Here is a 19,059-nt window from a genome sequence, read left to right as displayed (position 1 = left end):
GTTGGTCACCCTGGGTAGCTGAATCAGTGACATCAGATATATGACACCTATAAATTGTCGGACTTCGGACTCAGATACACACAAATTATTGTTCAGATCTTTCTGTACCAAATAGATATTTGTCTCTCCCGAAATTTTCCTTATAAGTTCTGGTGGAAATAGATAAAGAAAGAAGTGTACAGGAGTCTCGAGTTCCAATATATCAGAACGCAATGACACGTTGCCAGTGAAAGCCAGTTCATGTGCATTCAGCTCCAGATTCTTTTTTTTCCACAGTAATGTAAGCTTTTCAGGCTTTCGCCGTTTAGCAGGAGGACCTGAAGTACCTGGAATGTCTGAACTAGACGTTATCGGATCTACTTCTACCTCATGGTTAGAGTTATAGTCGTCATCGTTTAAGTAGTCTACTAAATCATCCATAACAAATTCGACTCCCATAGACTCTTCATTCAACTCTCCTAAATCCGGGTCAAAGTCAGGGTCAGCCAAACTATCGTCATCAAGGTCGAGACCATCTTCACTTATATAAATGTTGGCAGTGTTCATACAAGACAATTCCCTTTTCTGAATAATGTAGCCTACAAGACACAAACGCTAAATACCACCTAATACAAAAATACCTAGACTATATCTAAAAAACATAATAATATAGTAAACTTTGAGCACTTACCTTATAGATTTTCAAAAAAAAAACAGCACCAATACACGCAAAAACTAATTTGTATTATTTTTTATCTTTAAAAACGTGTTTGCAATTTCTCACTTCACTAACAAAATCGCGTCGTTTGAAACAAGTAACGGCATATACGTGGTTTTGCTTGCATTTGATTGAAAGAACGGAGTGTAGGCTACATTCTACAATGCTTGACCAGACGTACAAATAATTACAAAAAGAATTTAGGAAGGTGAAACGGTTTGTTGCCTGTAGTCTACCATTCGTTATAGAGGGTTAAGATGCGTTTGTGTTTGTATATAATGCCAACAAAGATAGCGCATATTCAATTCTGCCTAAATTACAAAACATCATTTTTGCCCACTCCCAAAGGTTTAAGGTATGGGAAAAATTGATATTTTCAAGCACTATGTACACATATGTATTTTTTTAAACAAACTTTTTTGCTAAGAACTTATTTAAATTCCAAAAACCGAATACCAACTTGAATTAAAGGAACCAACACTGAAGTGAGTCAAAATGAAAATAAAAGAGCACAAATTTTTATGTAAAGCAAAACTCTCTGGGAGTCCTACGAGACATCTGCCGGTCGTATGACCGGTCATCCAAATGGGAGATCTGCAGTCTTTTGGCATCATATTTTACATCAGAATTGAAGGGATTTCTGAAAAATCTGACCAGTTCTTTTGTGTAACTGTGATTTTGCATCCCTTGTCAACATATGGCCTCGGTTGATGCTAAATTAAGGTCGTTGTTTACTGCCTTAAAATTGAAGGGAAATTTTTACAGCGTTTTTTATGTGTTTTGGTTTGTATTTGAGTGTGTTGAGAATCGGTCAGTCTGAAAAGGCCTTGTAGGGAAGACAATAGGTTTGTTCGTCGAAAATCCAGCGAGAATTATCACTCAAAATATCAGATAGTAAGAAAAAATGCTCCCAAATTCTCTCTCATGTAGAGAAACTTGCAATTTTCTGTACCAACGCAAATTTGCAAGTTTTTCTGCCAGCTAGTGTCCACGGTTGCATTTAAAACAAAAGAAATTTGAATAGAATTTTTAAAATTCTTTCAGAGGGGTCAAAAACAGGATCTACGTGTATATATCTTGTCAGTCCGACTTTCTTCAACATACGATTCAATTTCTTTGTCGGGTTTACTATATCGACTCTGGTTGAGATTATTCCGATTAAGAATACAGTTTTTTTGCCGAGTACCTTTCAAATCATTGGAATTAACTAAATTAATTAAGTAAACAAGTATTAACTTACATTTTTCATTTTAAAATCGCTCCGGTTTTAAATTTCACGAACTTATTTATTCAAATTATTGTCGACAAAAAATCCAACCATGTGCCACAATAAAATGTTTTTCCTAATTGCAAATTCTTGATGGCAAAATTTTTTCCGTCTCGAATTTGTAACTCCTCTCCAAGAAATAGTCTTTTTACTCGTGATTTATTTAAATAAAACATGTGAAATTTAGTTGAAACCTTTTAGCCGTTTTTGCCGGTTTTATTTGCCAATTTAGCCGGTTCGTCCAAAAAGTTCTGGCAACACTGACAAATAGTCTTGCCCAATTCCCAGAGTTTTAAATTTTGACGTTTTCATTTTATTTTCTAATAATTTGTCATACAAATATATCATTTACCACGTTTATATGATGCTTCAATTCGTTCTAAGTCAAACCATGTTATATGGACACACACATGTAAACACATTCTCTAATCGAATTGAAGCTTTTAACCATGCCACCGCAAATCTCATTTTGAATGCGAGTTAAGAGTTGTTGCATTGTGTTAATACCATGTTCTGACCGACAACGAAAACACTTTGAAAACGTGTTTTGGGATTGTGGGCTGAAGGCTGTTCACACCGGCTGTTAGTGTTTTCGTTGACATTTCTTACACCCTCTGACGACAGTTTTGCTACACAAAAAAAAACCAAAATGCTTTTCCCTCATTTTCTTTTCATTGGCAACCTCTTACTTTCATTCTTATTTTGCTTTTGCCAGCCAATTAACAATAAATTCGAAATGGCGTATTAAAGATGATAAAATATGACTTCCACTTCGATAAAAAATCGAAAAAAACTAGTGAAGACACCGATTGGAATGAGTGGAACGCGAGTTTTCAAGTAGTTTTCAGCGAAAACTGGTTTTTGTTTGACAGATTTTACATGGACGAAAACACAATTTTTAAGTCGAAAACCAGTTTTAGCAACGAAAACACTCCAGTAGTAGTACTCGATTCCAAAAAAATATCTTTTGAATACTTTCGAGTAAAAAGTATCGGTATCGAATGGCAAAAATATCGATATGGTATTATATCGTATCAAAATTCGTGTCTTCAATAACAAGAATGATAGTATATAAGATTTCGCATTCCCGGCGGCGTTGAGATTTCTCAAGTAAAAGTAAACAAAGCCGAATGGGAGGAGAAAATAAACTGTCAAACAGTGAATTTTCTCAATTTTAAATCTTTAATATTTTCAATATTAAATCTTTCGTCGGGAAACGTGATTTTATTGTGTTAAATTGCAAAATATATGATTTATAAATAGAACTAATAAAGAAAAGGTAAAAAATCGGCTATTTTTGTGAAAGTATTAGTACATTACAGTGCATCTAAGGTTTTTAACGCGCTGTTTACTTTTACTTGAGGATTATCAAAATTGGCAAAATCCAAGTTAAACGTTTTTTCTAGAGATTCGAATTAAAAAGTTTTCAGTTAAGGTGGAAACTTGAAGATTTAAAAAATTTTTGTTTTTAAAGTTTGATCGGAAACCTGAGATCTACCACATTGTTTCTAAATCTACCACATTTTTTTCCAGAATCTACCACATAGAATTTTTATGAAGTCCGATAACTGGGTGCAAGGCGAATTTATACAAGGTGTATCCCAAGCAGGGTTGCCGTTTTAGGCATTTCCTACCGAAATTGGTAGGTTTTTTTCTCGTTGGTAGGATGGGAGGACGCTGAAAATTTTGGTAGGTTTCTTTGCTCATAAAACAGAAAACATCTCTGGCTTGTTGTAATGTGTCACTTTGTCAGCACTGTGAGTAGGCTTACTAAATTTTGACAATATCAATTTTACCCTCATTCATTTAAAAACCTCGTTGCATACTGGTATAGGCAGAATTCTACCAATTATCGTATAAAAAGCCTTATCCACTGCGTATCTAAATATCAAGTGATTGAATTGATGGATTTAAAGGCAGGTTTATAAATGAGATATTTTTCTTTGAAATGCAGTTGCGAATCGATAATAGTTTCAACAATGACAAGGTTGTTAAAATATTTTAAAAGGCAATAGCAGAGTGATTCAAAAAAGAAAACCACTTATTGTTAGTCATATTTCCAGTAAATCGTAGAATCTCAAAGTTTTAAACCGCAACTCGAAGAAATTAATATCAAACCCGCAGCGTGCAGATTTTGTCCTAAGCCCGGATGTTTCTACATCCGGACATTTGGCAAGCCCAACCGTGAGGTTTATTTTTACCTTTCTAATGAATATATCGTTACCTAAAGGTGAAAAGCTGACAAGACCATTTTTTGAATTTGTCTAGGAGAGACCACAAATGGATGTAGTTTCGCATTATCTGTCATTCTGCCTCACAAACTAAATTTAAAAAAAAAGTGGGCTTGGCACCTTTGCACCTTTAGGTAGCAATATGAATATGGACATACTTCATAATATATGTATGTATGCAAATAAGCAATTAAAAAAAATTACTGAACCGCTGCGATTTTTTTCCACTATTTCGGTTTTTCGCAATTTACTCGAAATTTTGAGGGCTTAGAAGTCAAACGGACCCCAGATTCGGATTCAGTGGGTCGAAATACATGTCGTAGGTGTGTCTGGTTAAAAGCACACACCACTTTTTAGTGTATAAATTTTATGTATAAAAACCAGAAAAGATAAATGTATTTAATGCTGTCAAACCCCGTTTTCTTGATTAAAAGTAATGGGGGAAAGTATCCATTTTGGTAGATTTTGGAAAATTTTGCAGTGGCAACCCTGATCCCAAGGCGAATTCAAGGCGAATTTATACAATGTGGTGTTAATGGCGCCGCGGTACTTCTTATAGGGAATTTACATGATTCAACTTTCACAGGCGATTAGTTGAACCAAAAGTTGAACGAAAGTAGGCAGCCGACCAACTTCATTGAAAGCGATTAGTTGAAAGGCCGTTTACACCAGGCGATTGTAAATCGCCTCATGTAAATTCCCTATTAAATTCAAAATGATGGGTTTGTTGCAATATGAATTAGCCTTGTTTACAACAAACACTTCATTTTGACATTAATACCATGTTCTGACCTACATCGAAAACATGTTTTCGTTGCTAAAACTGGTTTTCGACGTAAAACATGTGTTTTCGTCAATGCAAAATCTGTCAAACGAAAACAAGTTTTCGCTGAAAACCACTTGAAAACTTTCGTTCCACTCATTCCAATCGGTGTTTGTACTAGTTTTTTCGATTATTTATCGAAGTGGAAGTCATATTTTATCATCTTTAATACGCCATTTCGGATTTATTGTTAATTTTCGGACCAAAATAAAATAAGCATGGAAGTAAAAGGTTGTTAATGAAAAGAAATTGAAGGAAAAGTATTTTGGTTTTGTATTTGTGCAGCAAAACTGTAAAAAAACGATGTAAGAAATGTCAACAAAAACACCAACAGTCGGTGTCAACAGCCTTCAGCCCACAATCCCAAAACTCGTTTTCAAGGTGTTTTCGTTGTCGGTCAGAACATTGTATCAGAAGGACCGCGGCGAAAATATAAATTCGCCAGTAACATCACCTTGCACCACATTGTATAAATTCGCCTTGAGGTGGTGTTAACAGAACAAAAACAAAAGTTACAACAACAAATTATACGCACATTGACAATCAGTACAAAACAAAATTACAACAAACACATCACTTTGAGAAAAGGTACAAATTCACCGTGAAATCAGCGGATCCGATAACACCACCTTCAAGGCGAATTTATACAAGGTAATGTTGTAAGATTAGCTGATTTCTTCACCTTACATGTATTCTGTTTTTGCTTTTACTGATTTGACAGAACACTCATGAAAGCAAAAACAAAATACATGTAAACTTCGGGGGCAAATTGAGATTCGACTTAACACCCGCAATACAAAATACATGTGGTTGTTGTTGTTGTAATCTGAATTCGCCATTAACCCCACCTCGTATAAACTCGTTTTGACCACCTTGTATAAATTCGCTTTGGTGGATCCGCATGATCCAAGGCGAATTTATAAAAGGTGGTGTTACTGACGAATTTAGATTTGCGCCGCGGTCCTTCTGAATGTCAAAATGATGTGTTTGTTGTAAAATTAATTTGCTTTGATTACAATAAACACATCATTTTGACATTCAGAAGGACCGCGGCGAAAATCTAAATTCGCCAGTAACACCACCTTCTATAAATTCGCCTTGCATCATGCGGATCCACCAAGCGAATTTATACAAAGTGGTGTTAATGGCGAATTTATATTACAACAACAACAACCACATGTATTTTGTATTGCGGGTGTTATGCTTGAAACACAATATCCGGCGAACGGCGAAGTTCGCCGAATTGGGCGATGCCGTCGTTCGCCGTTCGCCCTGCTATTTCGCCTACTTTAACAGAATTAGAGCGGTAGCGAAAACAGCTGATACCATTTCGTAGCACTTATAACTTAGGTGACCATATTTTGAAAAACGAAATCGCATAAGAGATGATGAAATGATAACAAATGTAAGGGGTCTTCATCTACAGTGGTAAAGGGATAAATTGCTTAAATTTATCAGTTTATTCTCATTCTTTCATGAACGCACTTTGGTAAATAATTGCACAAAATTGTTTATTATTTAATTTATCTGGCTAGAATTTTTCATTCTTACCTCGTCCATTGTTCTAATTTGCTTTTTATCGACCTGAGTAGCAGTCTTTCAGCGTTGAACTTTGCTGAAATTTTAACGTATATCCACCAAAATTGTTTGATAAAGTGATAAACTTTGGATAAATAGTTCTCAATACAAAGTTTGACAGTTCATTTATTAAAATGATAAATTTATCATTTATCAAGTTTAGCAACAGTTTATCACTTGTGATGAAGAGCCCTATTCATTAAAATGCTTTAAAACGTGTTGTCATGTTGAACTAATTCTTCTTTAGTTAAGGAAAAGTGTAAAATAGTGGTGCTTGTGGTGTATACAAATGCTCAGCTGACGAACCCTCTTTCGAAAACTTTTTTCTCAAAATCAGTTACAAATACAACGTCGCGTTCTTGCGTGATCAGATATTTTTGGTTCATGGTTATATCAGCTGATTTTTTCACCTTAAAGTATGTTCACATATAAATATAACCTCAATCAAAGCTCGTTTTTAATAACCCCATTTACACAGGCAAATCTCAGATTATTAGCTGTCAAACTTGTTGTGCTTGTTATTCTCACATCTCAAGGAAATTTAGGTTCCTTCTCTGTGTGGCACCGTTATCACTTTTTTCTGCTATATTAAGCAATTTAAACATATTTTAACCTAATATTTTTTGAAAAATACCTTTGCGGTTCCTTGCTAGCATAAATTTCTGTTTACTTTTCCATTTGGAATTTCTCCTCTTCTTCAAAAATAATAGATAAAATCAGGTTGGACACCGACAACTTATCGGTTTAATCTGATATTATTTTATAATTACAGATAAACGAGGGGCGAATTTTGTATGGCTAATCTCCTTTTCTAGTTACAGATTAGGGAATTAAGCTCCAAAATGAGGATAATCTACTCATATGTAAACTTAGTATTACATGTATTTTGTTTTTGCTTTTACTGATTTGACAGCACAGCCATCAAAAGCAAAAACAAAATATATGTAAACTTTGGAGCGAATTGAGATTTGACATAACACCCACAATACAAAATACAATGTTGTTATTGTTGTTGTATTCTTGCTACCACCTTGTATAAATTCGCCTTGGGCAAGGTGGTAGAGCAAGGCGAATTTATACAAGGTGGTGTTACTGGCGAATTTAGGTTTTCGGCGCGGTACTTCTGAATGTCAAAATGATGTGTTTGTTGTAAACAAAGCGAATTCATATTGCAACAAACACATCATTTTGACATCAAAAAATATCCGCGGCGAAAATCTAAATTCGCCATTAACCCCACCTTGTATAAATTCTCCTTGGTGGAAGAGGCAGCCCAAAAACAAAAACTTGACTACTGCAGAAATTTTGTTTGGCAAACTGCGTGCAATTGTTGTTGCAGCAAACTCGGAGAGAGCAAGTTTGGCGGCTCTCACAGCAAACTAATTTTAGGTGTGTATAAGGGCGAATTTATACAAGATGGTGTTACTGGCGAATTTATATTTTCGCTGCGGTACTTCTGAATGTCAAAATTATGTGTGCCATACCTAACAAACACATAATTTTGATATAGAGCCTTCTCTATATCAAAATTACGTGTTTGTTGTAATATGAATTCACCTTGTTTACAACAAACACATAATTTTGACATTCGGAAGTACCGCAGCGAAAATCTAAATTCGCGGAAAAAACCTAATTTCGCCAGTACCACCACCTTGTATAAATTTGCCTTGGTGTCTATAGTAACAAATAGTCAGTACTAGTTTTAACTGGAACCTGCAAAATTTGCAAGAGAGCACTGAAACGAGAGTGTAATAACATGGGCGAGCTGCAAATTCTTGCTAGTGAAATTTTTACTAGCAGAAATTAGCTAGCAGAGAAGAGCTGAAGAAGAACAAGAATAAATGTCAAACGGTGGAATTTTTTGAATTGGTGACTGCCATAACTAAACAAAACTGTCAGCGTTGTCTGGCTGTCAAAAAATTCTCATGCCCATAAAATGTTTACCAAGCATACCGAAATAACGCGGCATCAACGCTGAATTGTAAGAAATTTCGATTTTGACAGGGCGTTAGGAAGTGAAGTTGGCTGCAGAAAACGCCAAAACTGTAATTTTCGCATTTCACACAAACATATTTATGCTAGTTGTTTGGGTTATATCTGAATTTAACGTAGCGTTGCCGCTTTGGTTTAGCTATGGCACTTCGGCGGTAACGCAAGGGTCCAGAAAACGCTCCGCCCAATGCTTTGGTTTAAGTATGGCAGTTAAGCGCATACAAAAATAAAATAAGCGGAACTAAAAATATTGAAAATAAATTCAAGAACTCATTTTTCCCCTGCTGTGTCAATAGCTACTGTTGCCACCACTTTGTTGGTCTCGGGTTTAATTCATAGCGACAGGGATTTATTATTTTTATTCTTTTTTCATAGCACATTTTTGTCCTTATTCTTAAACTTTATTGCAATAAGGTAGCTAAACAGAAGTGGGTCTAGCGGTCTGCGAAATATTTATGAATATTGTGGAAGATCTGGAGGCTAAGAAATGTAAAAAGAACGTAATGATATTATCTTTACAATAAGGGGCGCTTAGTTAGAGGGTATAGCGAGAAATATTGGAAATAAAATAACAGTCGTTTAATTTATTAGCAGTATTTAAAGTATACTTGAACGTTTCGATACTTTCGAAGAACATTGCTGTTAAAAAATACATGCATCTTTTAATGCAGCTTCTAAAGTGACGGTGCCGTACTTTGTAAAAAGATTCATTTTTGCCCACAAACCATTTATCTTCATATTCAAATCATTCTTATTGTAACTGCACCATTAGCATCTTAACAAAATACTTCCCTGTCCTTTGCTGAATATTATATTTACTTTCTTCACGTCATTATTCATAACTTCGCTATTTCATGCATATTTATCATTCGCTATTTATCTTTATATTCATTCATTCGTTCAATCTGTTCGTTGTAAACCATTGGATATAATTTGAAAGTTCAGTTAAGTACTGGACACCACCAAGGTGTAACACGCTTACACGTTAAATTGTCAGCTGAGATAAAGACAAATATTCTTTACAAACTGCGTTTTAGCTTAACTTTGAAATCGCCAACTACCGCCATATCTTCAACTGAATTAATGTCAGGCCATACAACGACCACCGCTGCTACAATTATATCAGGTAGTTCATACTGCCAGTACTCCACAGCGGTCACCAAACTTTCGCCAGATTATATTCCACGCCAGGGCACTGCTTCTGCAGTAATTTCGTCATCGGAAGTTCTATCGCCTCAAGTCACTGCTGTCGTCGCTGGCACTTCGTCTGAAATTCCGCTTTCACACCACAGTGCTTCCGCAAATTTCCAGAATCAGTCATTCCTACATTCACCTCATTTGTCATCCACGCCTAATTTATATGGAAATGTGCAATCCCATTGCCAATATGTGCCATCGCCGGCACCAACGCATACTGCACAGCCACCGCTGTATCAGCCAGTAGTTTCTAAGCAATACCGCCCATCATTTACATCTATGCCGCTTGCAGGAACGGTAACATAAGTCGAGAATCCGGCTGCTAAATTGTATCCGCTGCCCAGTTTCAGTGGTGATCCTGAGGACTGGCCTTTGTTTAAGGCATGTTATATTGACACCACCAGAGAATTCGGCTACAACAACAAGCACAACTTGATTAGATTGCAAAAGGCTTGTTTGGAAATGCTAAGCAAAAGGTTTCGGCGCTGCTTGTATTTCCAGATGAAGTATAGCATTTTTTAGAGGAGCTCGAATTTAATTTCGGGCGACCAGAGTTACTTTTACGCATACAGATGCAAAAGATACAACGGTGCCCAACAATAAGTGAAAGAAATATTGAGCAAAACAGGGTACGCAATATTCCAGCGTTTTTGAAGTCCGCAATTGTCATTACCACTTGATGAGCCCTATGCTATTAGAATTACTCGTTTTAAAAATGCCAGCCTCGAAGCAGTTCGAATGGAGTCGGAACGTAGTCAATACGTCACATCCTACTCTCCAAACTTTTTCGGATTGGCTGAGTGATCTTGCTAAAATCGTTAGTCTCAGCCGTCGATTTACGCAACAGTACAGCCGCTTGCTAACACAACGTCATGGCGTCAAAATCAATCGCCGTCAAAGCATCATTTCCATCTTCGTCACGTCAGTCAAGTTATAACTCAAGCATATCTCGCCGAATGTTATATGCATCCAAACCGGATGATGACAGAGAACCAGAAATGTGCCCTAAATGCAATCAAGAGCATCAACTGGAATCGGCAATTCAAGGCACTTTCGGTGTATAATAGGTGGGAACTCGTCAAGCAACGCCGCCTATGTTTTGCTTGTCCCAAAAAGGGACATAATTTAGGTAACTGCCAGTTCAAAAAAGCATGTGGAATTGATGCTTGTGGTCGGATGCATAATACACTGCTTCATTCCGCAGAGCCTACGGCCATAGCATCCAAGTCTGATACTTCGTCACCTCAAGACAACGCCCACGTTTTAAATACCAATTTTGACAACAACAGCACATGTTTATTTAAAGTCCTTCCAGTCAATTTAAGTGGTCCTAAGTCAAGTATTACGGTCTACGCTACGATGGATAAAGGCTCATCCATCACACTTTTAGAGGAGGAAATTGCCAATACCGTAGGAGTGCGAGGTTGTATCGCGCCACTAACACTGCAGTGGTATAACGACAAACAAACCACAGAGAAGTCATGTGTTCAATTTGGAAATTCATGGTTTAGATTCGGAGTCGTATCATCTTAAAAATCTGCGAACGGTGGAGCATCTTGATCTGCCAACACAATCATTTCACAAAACTACATATGCTCGTTTGTCACAATCGTACCTTGTTGATTATGACAACATCAAACCCTCATTGTTGATTGGTCTTGACAACAGCTTCTTGTACACGTCGAATGACACCATTGATGCTGGACTGAACCAACCCATTGCAGTGGCCACTAAGCTGGGCTGGGCGGCTTACGGACCAGCAAAATCGGTCAGAGCAGCTAGGGTTCTCCATGTACGCCAACCAACCACGAAAAAGCAATTGCATCAACTTGTTGAGGAGTTTTTTAGTATTGAAAACTTCGGCGTCCGACATACAAGTGAGGAATTGGAGTCCAATGAAGTCAGTCGGTCCAGGAAGATTTTGGAAGAAACGACAAGATATCTTGGTGATCGATACGAAGTTGGTTTGCTGTGGCACGAAGACAACATACAGTTACCTCCAAGCTACGATATGGCCCAGCGCAGATTAATCAACGTCGAAAATAAAATGGCTAAGGACGACAAATATGCCGCCATCTACAAAGCCGAAAATGCTAAGTACATCGACAAGGAATATGCGCGACTATTAACACCATATGAAGCGCAACAACATACATCTACGACTTGGAATTTACCACATTTCGGTGTGGTAAACCCAACAAACCCGGTAAACTGCGCATTGCTTTTGATGCAGCAGCTGTCGCAGGCAACACGTAGTTAAACTCCGTATTGTTGAAGGGACCAGAACATGCTCAATCACTGCTAGCGATTATGTACAAATTTCGCCAACGCCAAATCGCCGTCGCTGGAGACATCGAAGCAATGTTCTCCCAAATAAAAGTCCGACCAGTAGACAGGAACGCGCAACGTAATGTCATCAATAACATTCGGTGCAACATGCTCACCATGCTGCGCTGAATATATCAAAAACACAGATGCTGAAAAATGTTTACAGTCCATGCCCCGTGGCGCTAGAGCAATCATAAATAACACGTACGTTGACGATCTCGTTATCAGTTTCGACGATAAGCAAGAAGCTGCCGAGGTAGTCAACGAAGCTATAACTACTAGCAATTACAACAACAGTTAAATGGGCTAACAATCAGCTCATCAAACGTCATCAACAAGTCACAAGCCGACAAAATTCTAGGTATGTATTGGAACTCCAATCACGATGTATTCGAATTTCATTTCAGGTTCTACAAGGTACGTCGTGAGGCTATCCAATGCATACGTGGGCCAACCAAACGAGAACTGCTTGCCATAGCCATGTCTATTTAAGACCCCTTTGGCCTTTTGGCAAATGTAACTATTGTCGTTGATATTCTTATCCAAGCTACATGGAAACTGAAAATTGACTGGGATGAGTCTTTGCCGCCACAACTTGAAAAACAGTGGATAATGTGGTGGTCGGCGTTTCAGAGCGTGAAACAGTTGGTGGTACCGAGGTGCATTTCCCCTCTCTACTCAACAGCAGATGACATACAGCTACACATCTTCGTAGATGCAAGCGACACCGCGTATGCAGCTTTGGCATATCTACGTATCAAGCAAGGTGATAGCATCGACGTCGAATTTATATCTGCAAAGTCATGGTGTGCTTCGAAAAGAGAAACGTCAGTACCACGATTAGAATTGAAAGCTGCTGTGATGGGTAGTCGCCTGAGAACCTCCCTGGAAGAGTGCTTAGAGCGAAAAGTTCACAGTGCCACATTTTGGAGAGATTCCAAAACGGGCCTGCCATGGATTTGCTCAACCAAGCGAGAATTCAAGCAATTCGTCGCGAATCGTATCGCGGAAATATGAAGCAGCACGACACCATCTGCAAACAACGCGGCAGACGCAGCTACAAAAATGAAGCCATCACTAATGTGCCAATCCGACTCCCTATGGGTAAAGGGTCCAGATTTCCTGCATGCAGCCGAAGACATGCAGCCGAAAGAACCTCTGCACCTATACTCAGATCATTGTCACAAGGAAGAGTCCAAGAAATGTATGCTAGTTACAGCCAACAAAGCGGTACACATTATAGAAGTCAACAAATTTTTGTCGTATCTAAGACTGTTAAGAGTAACTGCTTGGGTTAAGCGCTTCGTCGGTAACTTGCAAGATGAGCAGCACCAACGAGGAGAACTCACAGCCGAAATCTACATTTACCGACAAGTTCAACTTGAAATTTATCATGAAGAAATTAGTATTCTACAAGAAAACGAAATGTTTGCCGAAGTCAAGCGCACTATACCAGCTTACGCCAAAGTTGGATGATGAAGGCGTCTTACGTATTAATGGTAGAATCGACGCAGCCTATTGCTTGCCATATACAGCTCGTCATCCACTGATACGGCCAAGTAGCCATTATTGAAATGCGACATCACTTCTGGATACCACGTTCCCGTTGGCTCTTAAAAGCAGTTAAAAGAAAATGTCCTGTATGTATTCGCAGTAGCGTTAAGCCAGTTATGCCGCTGATGGGTCAGTTGCCTCCCGATCGCCTCACGCCATATGTACGACCGTTTTCATATGCGGGTGTTGATTACTGTGGACCATTTTTCGTTGCCATTGGCCGTCGTCCTGAAAAGCGATGGGTAGCGCTTTTTACATGTCTTACCACGCGAGCGGTGCACATCGAAGTCGCTGAAGATCTGTCAACCTACGCCTTTATTATATGTCTGAGGAATTTCGTCAACCATAGGGGTGTACTTGTTCGCCTGAGAAGCGACAATGGCACAAATTTTATTGGGCGCAGCATGCACTCGAAAGGGATCAGCAACTCTTCGATTTCGATGTCATACAACAAGAAACCGCTAAGGACAGAATCGAATGGGTTTTCAACTTCCCGGCTCATCCAGCATCAGGAGGATGCTGGGAACGTCTGGTGCAATGCGTTAAGCGCATTCTCCAGAGGGGGCTCAAAGACGAAGCACAAGGCCTTGAGACGTTCCGCAGCGTACTTATAGAATCGGAAAACATAATTAACAGCCGTCCTTTGACAGATATCCCGGTGGCAGTCGACAATCCGGAGCCATTGACACCGAATCACCTTTTACTGGGCTGCTTAAACTCAACACAGACACCGGCGGCATGCCAGGAAAACATCTGTTTACGCAAACAAACAAACAACAAAATCTAAAAAACTGCTTGTTGAAACGGTAGATAAACCAGTATTTGCCGCAACTGCTTACTCGTCCGAAATGGCGCGAAGAAGTCCAGCCATTGAAGGTGGACCAGTTGGTTGTGGTATGTGACCCGCAATTACCAAGAAGTCAGTGGCAAACGGGTCTTATTACAGAGGTCTTCACTGCAAATGACGGGCAGGTGCGAAGCGCGAGAGTACAGATGAGCAACGGCCTCCTAAGTAGACCGGCATGTAAGCTAGCCGCTTTAAAGCTGTGAATCCCAAAGGATTCACGGGGAGGTGGAATGTAGCTGCACCATTAGCATCTTAACAAAATACTTCCCTGTGCTTTGCTGAATATTATATTTACTTTCTTCACGTCATTATTCTTAACTTCGCTATTTCATGCATATTTATCATTCGCTATATATACTTATATTCATTCATTCGATCAATCTATTCGTTGTAAACCATTCGATATAATTTGAAAGTTCAGTTAAGTCCTGGACGCCACCAAAGTGTAACACGCTTACGCGTTAATTTGTCAGTTGAAATAAAGACAAATATACTTTACAAACTGCGTTTTAGTTTAACTTTGAAATCGCTGAAGTTTCGCCGACACTTATCGTTCAAATCAACATATCTAATTGCTGTAAATAGAGAGAGAGAGAAACCTCTCTACGGGTAATGACAACATCATGGTCCTGCGGTGGTGAGTTTTAGTTAACACAAAAATCCCATAATATAGGTCGTGTCAGTTGACAAAGTCTCCGAATTTATGTCGGTGGTTAATTGAAACGTTAAAATTATGAATTAGTTCCGTTCGGTAATGCAGTGCAGTTTTCAGTCAACTGATAGCCACCTTCGTTAAGGAATCCAAAGGAGGATATACATATATTAATACTGCCGGAATTTGAGTTGAAAAAAAATGTTTTTGCCTATGTCTTTTCTTGGAAAGATAAAGGTTTAAAGCTATCTTTTCAGTTCTACTCTTAAGAAAGCTAGTAAAAATAAAAAAGAGTTAAATAGCACCTATTTTTTCTTTTAAACGATGTTGAATTCACTATCCTGCAATAACGCACGTTTATTTAATACTAAGTGGTATTTCAAATTGTTACATGAACCAAAGTTGGAATGGAGTTGACGATATCGCACAAACGATCAAATATTTTTTGGTTTTCATGAAGCAAGACAATCGCCAACACGAGATCGTCAGACAATTATGGTCATACGTGATTCATGCCCTGGACTGTGTGAGTGCTTGTGTGTAAAGAGTTTAAAACTGATTTTTAATAGTAAAATGTTTTCAGAAGGAATTTCAAAATAGTGCAATGTTCTGTTCAATTGCAAATTTTACTAGTTTTGTGTTCAATAACGTTTTCTGCTAGTTTTCTCTTCTTATAAATTTTATAATCTATTTGGTTTTTACACTCTCGCTGCAATTTTTTACTGGAAATGTTACTACCCAACAAACACCAAAACAAAAAATTCTGCAACCTTGGAGAAATTCATAGTTCTCAAGTTGATAGCCAACATCATTCTCCAACTCATCTCTAATACCGACGCGCGCAGGTACGTAAAAGGGGATAGAGAAACGAATTTTTAATTATCAAGTGAAAAACTAAAGCTATGGTTATGTTAGGTTGCAGTCAAAAATGATAGAATATAAAGATTGCGCTGATAGGGGTGCAAAAAATTTTATCATGCGCATCTACGTCATAATATCAAAGTTGTTGTTGGCGAGCTGTCAAAATGCGTACAATTTCTAAACAGAAATTTAAATATTGCACACAAGTTAGTTAAATAACTATAATAAAACCACTTAAGTACAATTTACTGAATCGAGACGAAGGTAAATATATTCTTAACTCATTTCGAAACAAAATTTTAAATATAATTTTATTGTAGGCAGTCAGTAGTCCAGTGAAATGGAGCTGGCAAAATTTTTGGAGCTGGGAGCAGCGATTTTCTAGTGCGCATGATTTTCCGGTTTATGAAAATGTTTGAGTAAGACTTATTAATAAGCTGCGTTCTTAAAATAACATTATATTTACAATTGCAGAGTGAGCAGAAATGAAATGTTGCTCCCTACCGTCACCATTGAAATTACTGAGGATGAAGATGCGGTGGAGGCCTCAATGCTAAACAACGATGTGTACTTTTTTGCTATTCTAAGGCGCCGTAGAAAATATCGCATTGAAAACGCCAAGAGAGCGCACGGCGTTGTTCGACGATATCGGCGTGTACGAATATTTAATGGGTACGGTTTAGTTATTTGTACAATGATTTTGGATTGCTGTGCCCAAACGCGTGACCTGAATAAAAAACTTTCACACACACTTGTAGACAAGTCTACGCTTTATATATCTGTGTGCTAATTTATTAATAATTTCGGTTTTAAATATGGTTTTTTTTGCAAATCTCCGAGCTGAGCTGTCAAAAAAATATATCTACCTAACCTAAAATGTTTTTAATTATGATTCCACAATCAACTCAGTATAAAAGCGATTATAAATACCCATTTCAAACTGCAGAAGATTCCCATAATCTCCAGCAATAAAGTGCTCCATACAAATGTAGCTGTTTTTAAAATTGAAACATTTCCCTTGGCGGCAGAACTTCATCCACTTGCGCGCCAAAGTTGAATGCGTAGGAAAGGTGAATAAAGTACACTCCGCTGCAGTGTTTTGTTGCTATTACTACAGACAGACACCGCACACTTAATTTTTGTGTTATTTTTTCATAAAACTAACAAATTAAATTATATTAACAAAATTACTATAGCAAATGCACCACTCGACATACACTTTTCAGAAAATTTTGATAGAGTGACGTCATCATCCGAACAGCTGATTGTCAATATCGCAAAGCAAAAGTAACGGAACTGCGCAAAGCGCAATCTCTTTATTCTATCTTTATTGGGGTGCACTGGCTGCTGGTGGACACACCAGCACACTTAGGCCCATCATTGGGCCCGTTGTGGTACCACACGGGATCTCGTTAAACCCCCCATCCTCCTATACAAACCAGAGTGAGAAGTTGGAAAATTTGAGCAATTTCTAATCTATACGCCTCCTATATCGCTCAGGTTTACAATGGTTCTGGCGCCCATAAACCTTCGTCACGTGAGTTGGTCAGTGTGCCTGTCTTGAGTAATGCAATTGGCAAGTGTAAGCTGAACTGTGCCTTTGAACGTTTGGTGTTGAATTCCCGCTGAGTTCATTATGACTTATGTGGATCATGATGGCATTGATATCGTGTGCGGTCGATATTTGTAAATGCATTAGAGTGGTGTATTTACTGTAATACTACACCTTCCGCCTTAAAAAAAATGGATCTATATAATTGCAGTCAATTCTATATATCCATTTTTAACGACTTAATGACCTACTTAAGGCTTAGTTGCGCTTACAAAATTTTAATTGCTTTTCGGCTCATATTGCCATTATTGCATGAAGTGTTTGTTATGGTTTCTTTTTTTTCTTTCTTTGTGTTTACATTTGTTGTACATGTGTTATGTTTTGCTAACTTTTCGTTTTTTTTTTTTTTTTTGAACATGATGTGTCATATTTTGTTTCTTTGGCTTGTGTGCCTGTTTAACCAAATGAGTAAACTGGAGTGCTTATTGTTTGGTTGTGGTTTTTTTTTGTTATTACTAGTGGTGTTATACTGCTTTAAGTCTATTCTTATGAATTATGATTTCTTTATTGTTTTTATTGCTATTTCCTATGCTATGTGGTATTAAAGTAAAATTGTTATTCTTATCATTATTTTTTACTTTGTAGGGTCCGTTATATCTATTCTCTAACTTATGGGAGGCCTCTTCTCTAACTAATACTAAATCTCCTATGTTTATTTCCTTACTATAGCTACTTTTATCAAAATTCGTTTTTTGCTTTTCTTTAGCCTCTTGGACTAATTTCCTAGCTCTTTGCTGGGCTATTTGAAGTCTATATTTTACCTCTTTGTCGTAAGCTTCGTGATTGTACAAAGGGCTGATTTTATTTTCTTTTAAGAAATCGTAGTTCGGTGGGTTTTTTGCAAATATTAGTTCAAATGGGCAATATTTGTGTGTGGTAGATGGCGCCGTATTGTAACAATACGCGAAATACCTGAGGTATTCATCCCAATCGTCTTTGTCACTGGATATGTATGAACGTATGTATTCATTGAATGTCCGGTGACTGCGTTCTACAGTACCCAAAGTTTGATGATGGTACGGTATTGAAGTTTTATGTTCAATTTTTAACAATTTACACAGTTCTTTGAATAATTTGTTTTTGTATTCTGTGCCCATGTCTGTGGTGATTGTTTTCATTTGTCCATAAATCAAGATGAAATGCTCGAACACGGCTTTAGCGACTGTCGTTGCGTGTTTGCTTGCGACTGGGATAGCTACCAAGTATTTGGTTAGATCGCATATAATGGTAACTGCATACTCGTTTCCATTTATCGACTTCGGTAATGGTCCGACTGTATCGATTTGTACAATATCAAATGCCTTCGGAGGTGTCTCCGTTATTGTCATTGGTTCTTTTATATGCTTGTTAGTCTTATTTTTCTTACAGTGGATGCAGTTTTTTACGTATTTTCTTACGTCATTTTTCATATTCAGCCAGC

Source organism: Rhagoletis pomonella, unplaced genomic scaffold, assembly GCF_013731165.1.
Source record: "Rhagoletis pomonella isolate Grant_MI unplaced genomic scaffold, Rhpom_1.0 Rhpom_scaffold_00003, whole genome shotgun sequence".
NCBI classification, from domain to species: Eukaryota; Metazoa; Arthropoda; class Insecta; order Diptera; family Tephritidae; genus Rhagoletis; species Rhagoletis pomonella.
This window is presented reverse-complemented; position numbering follows the sequence as displayed.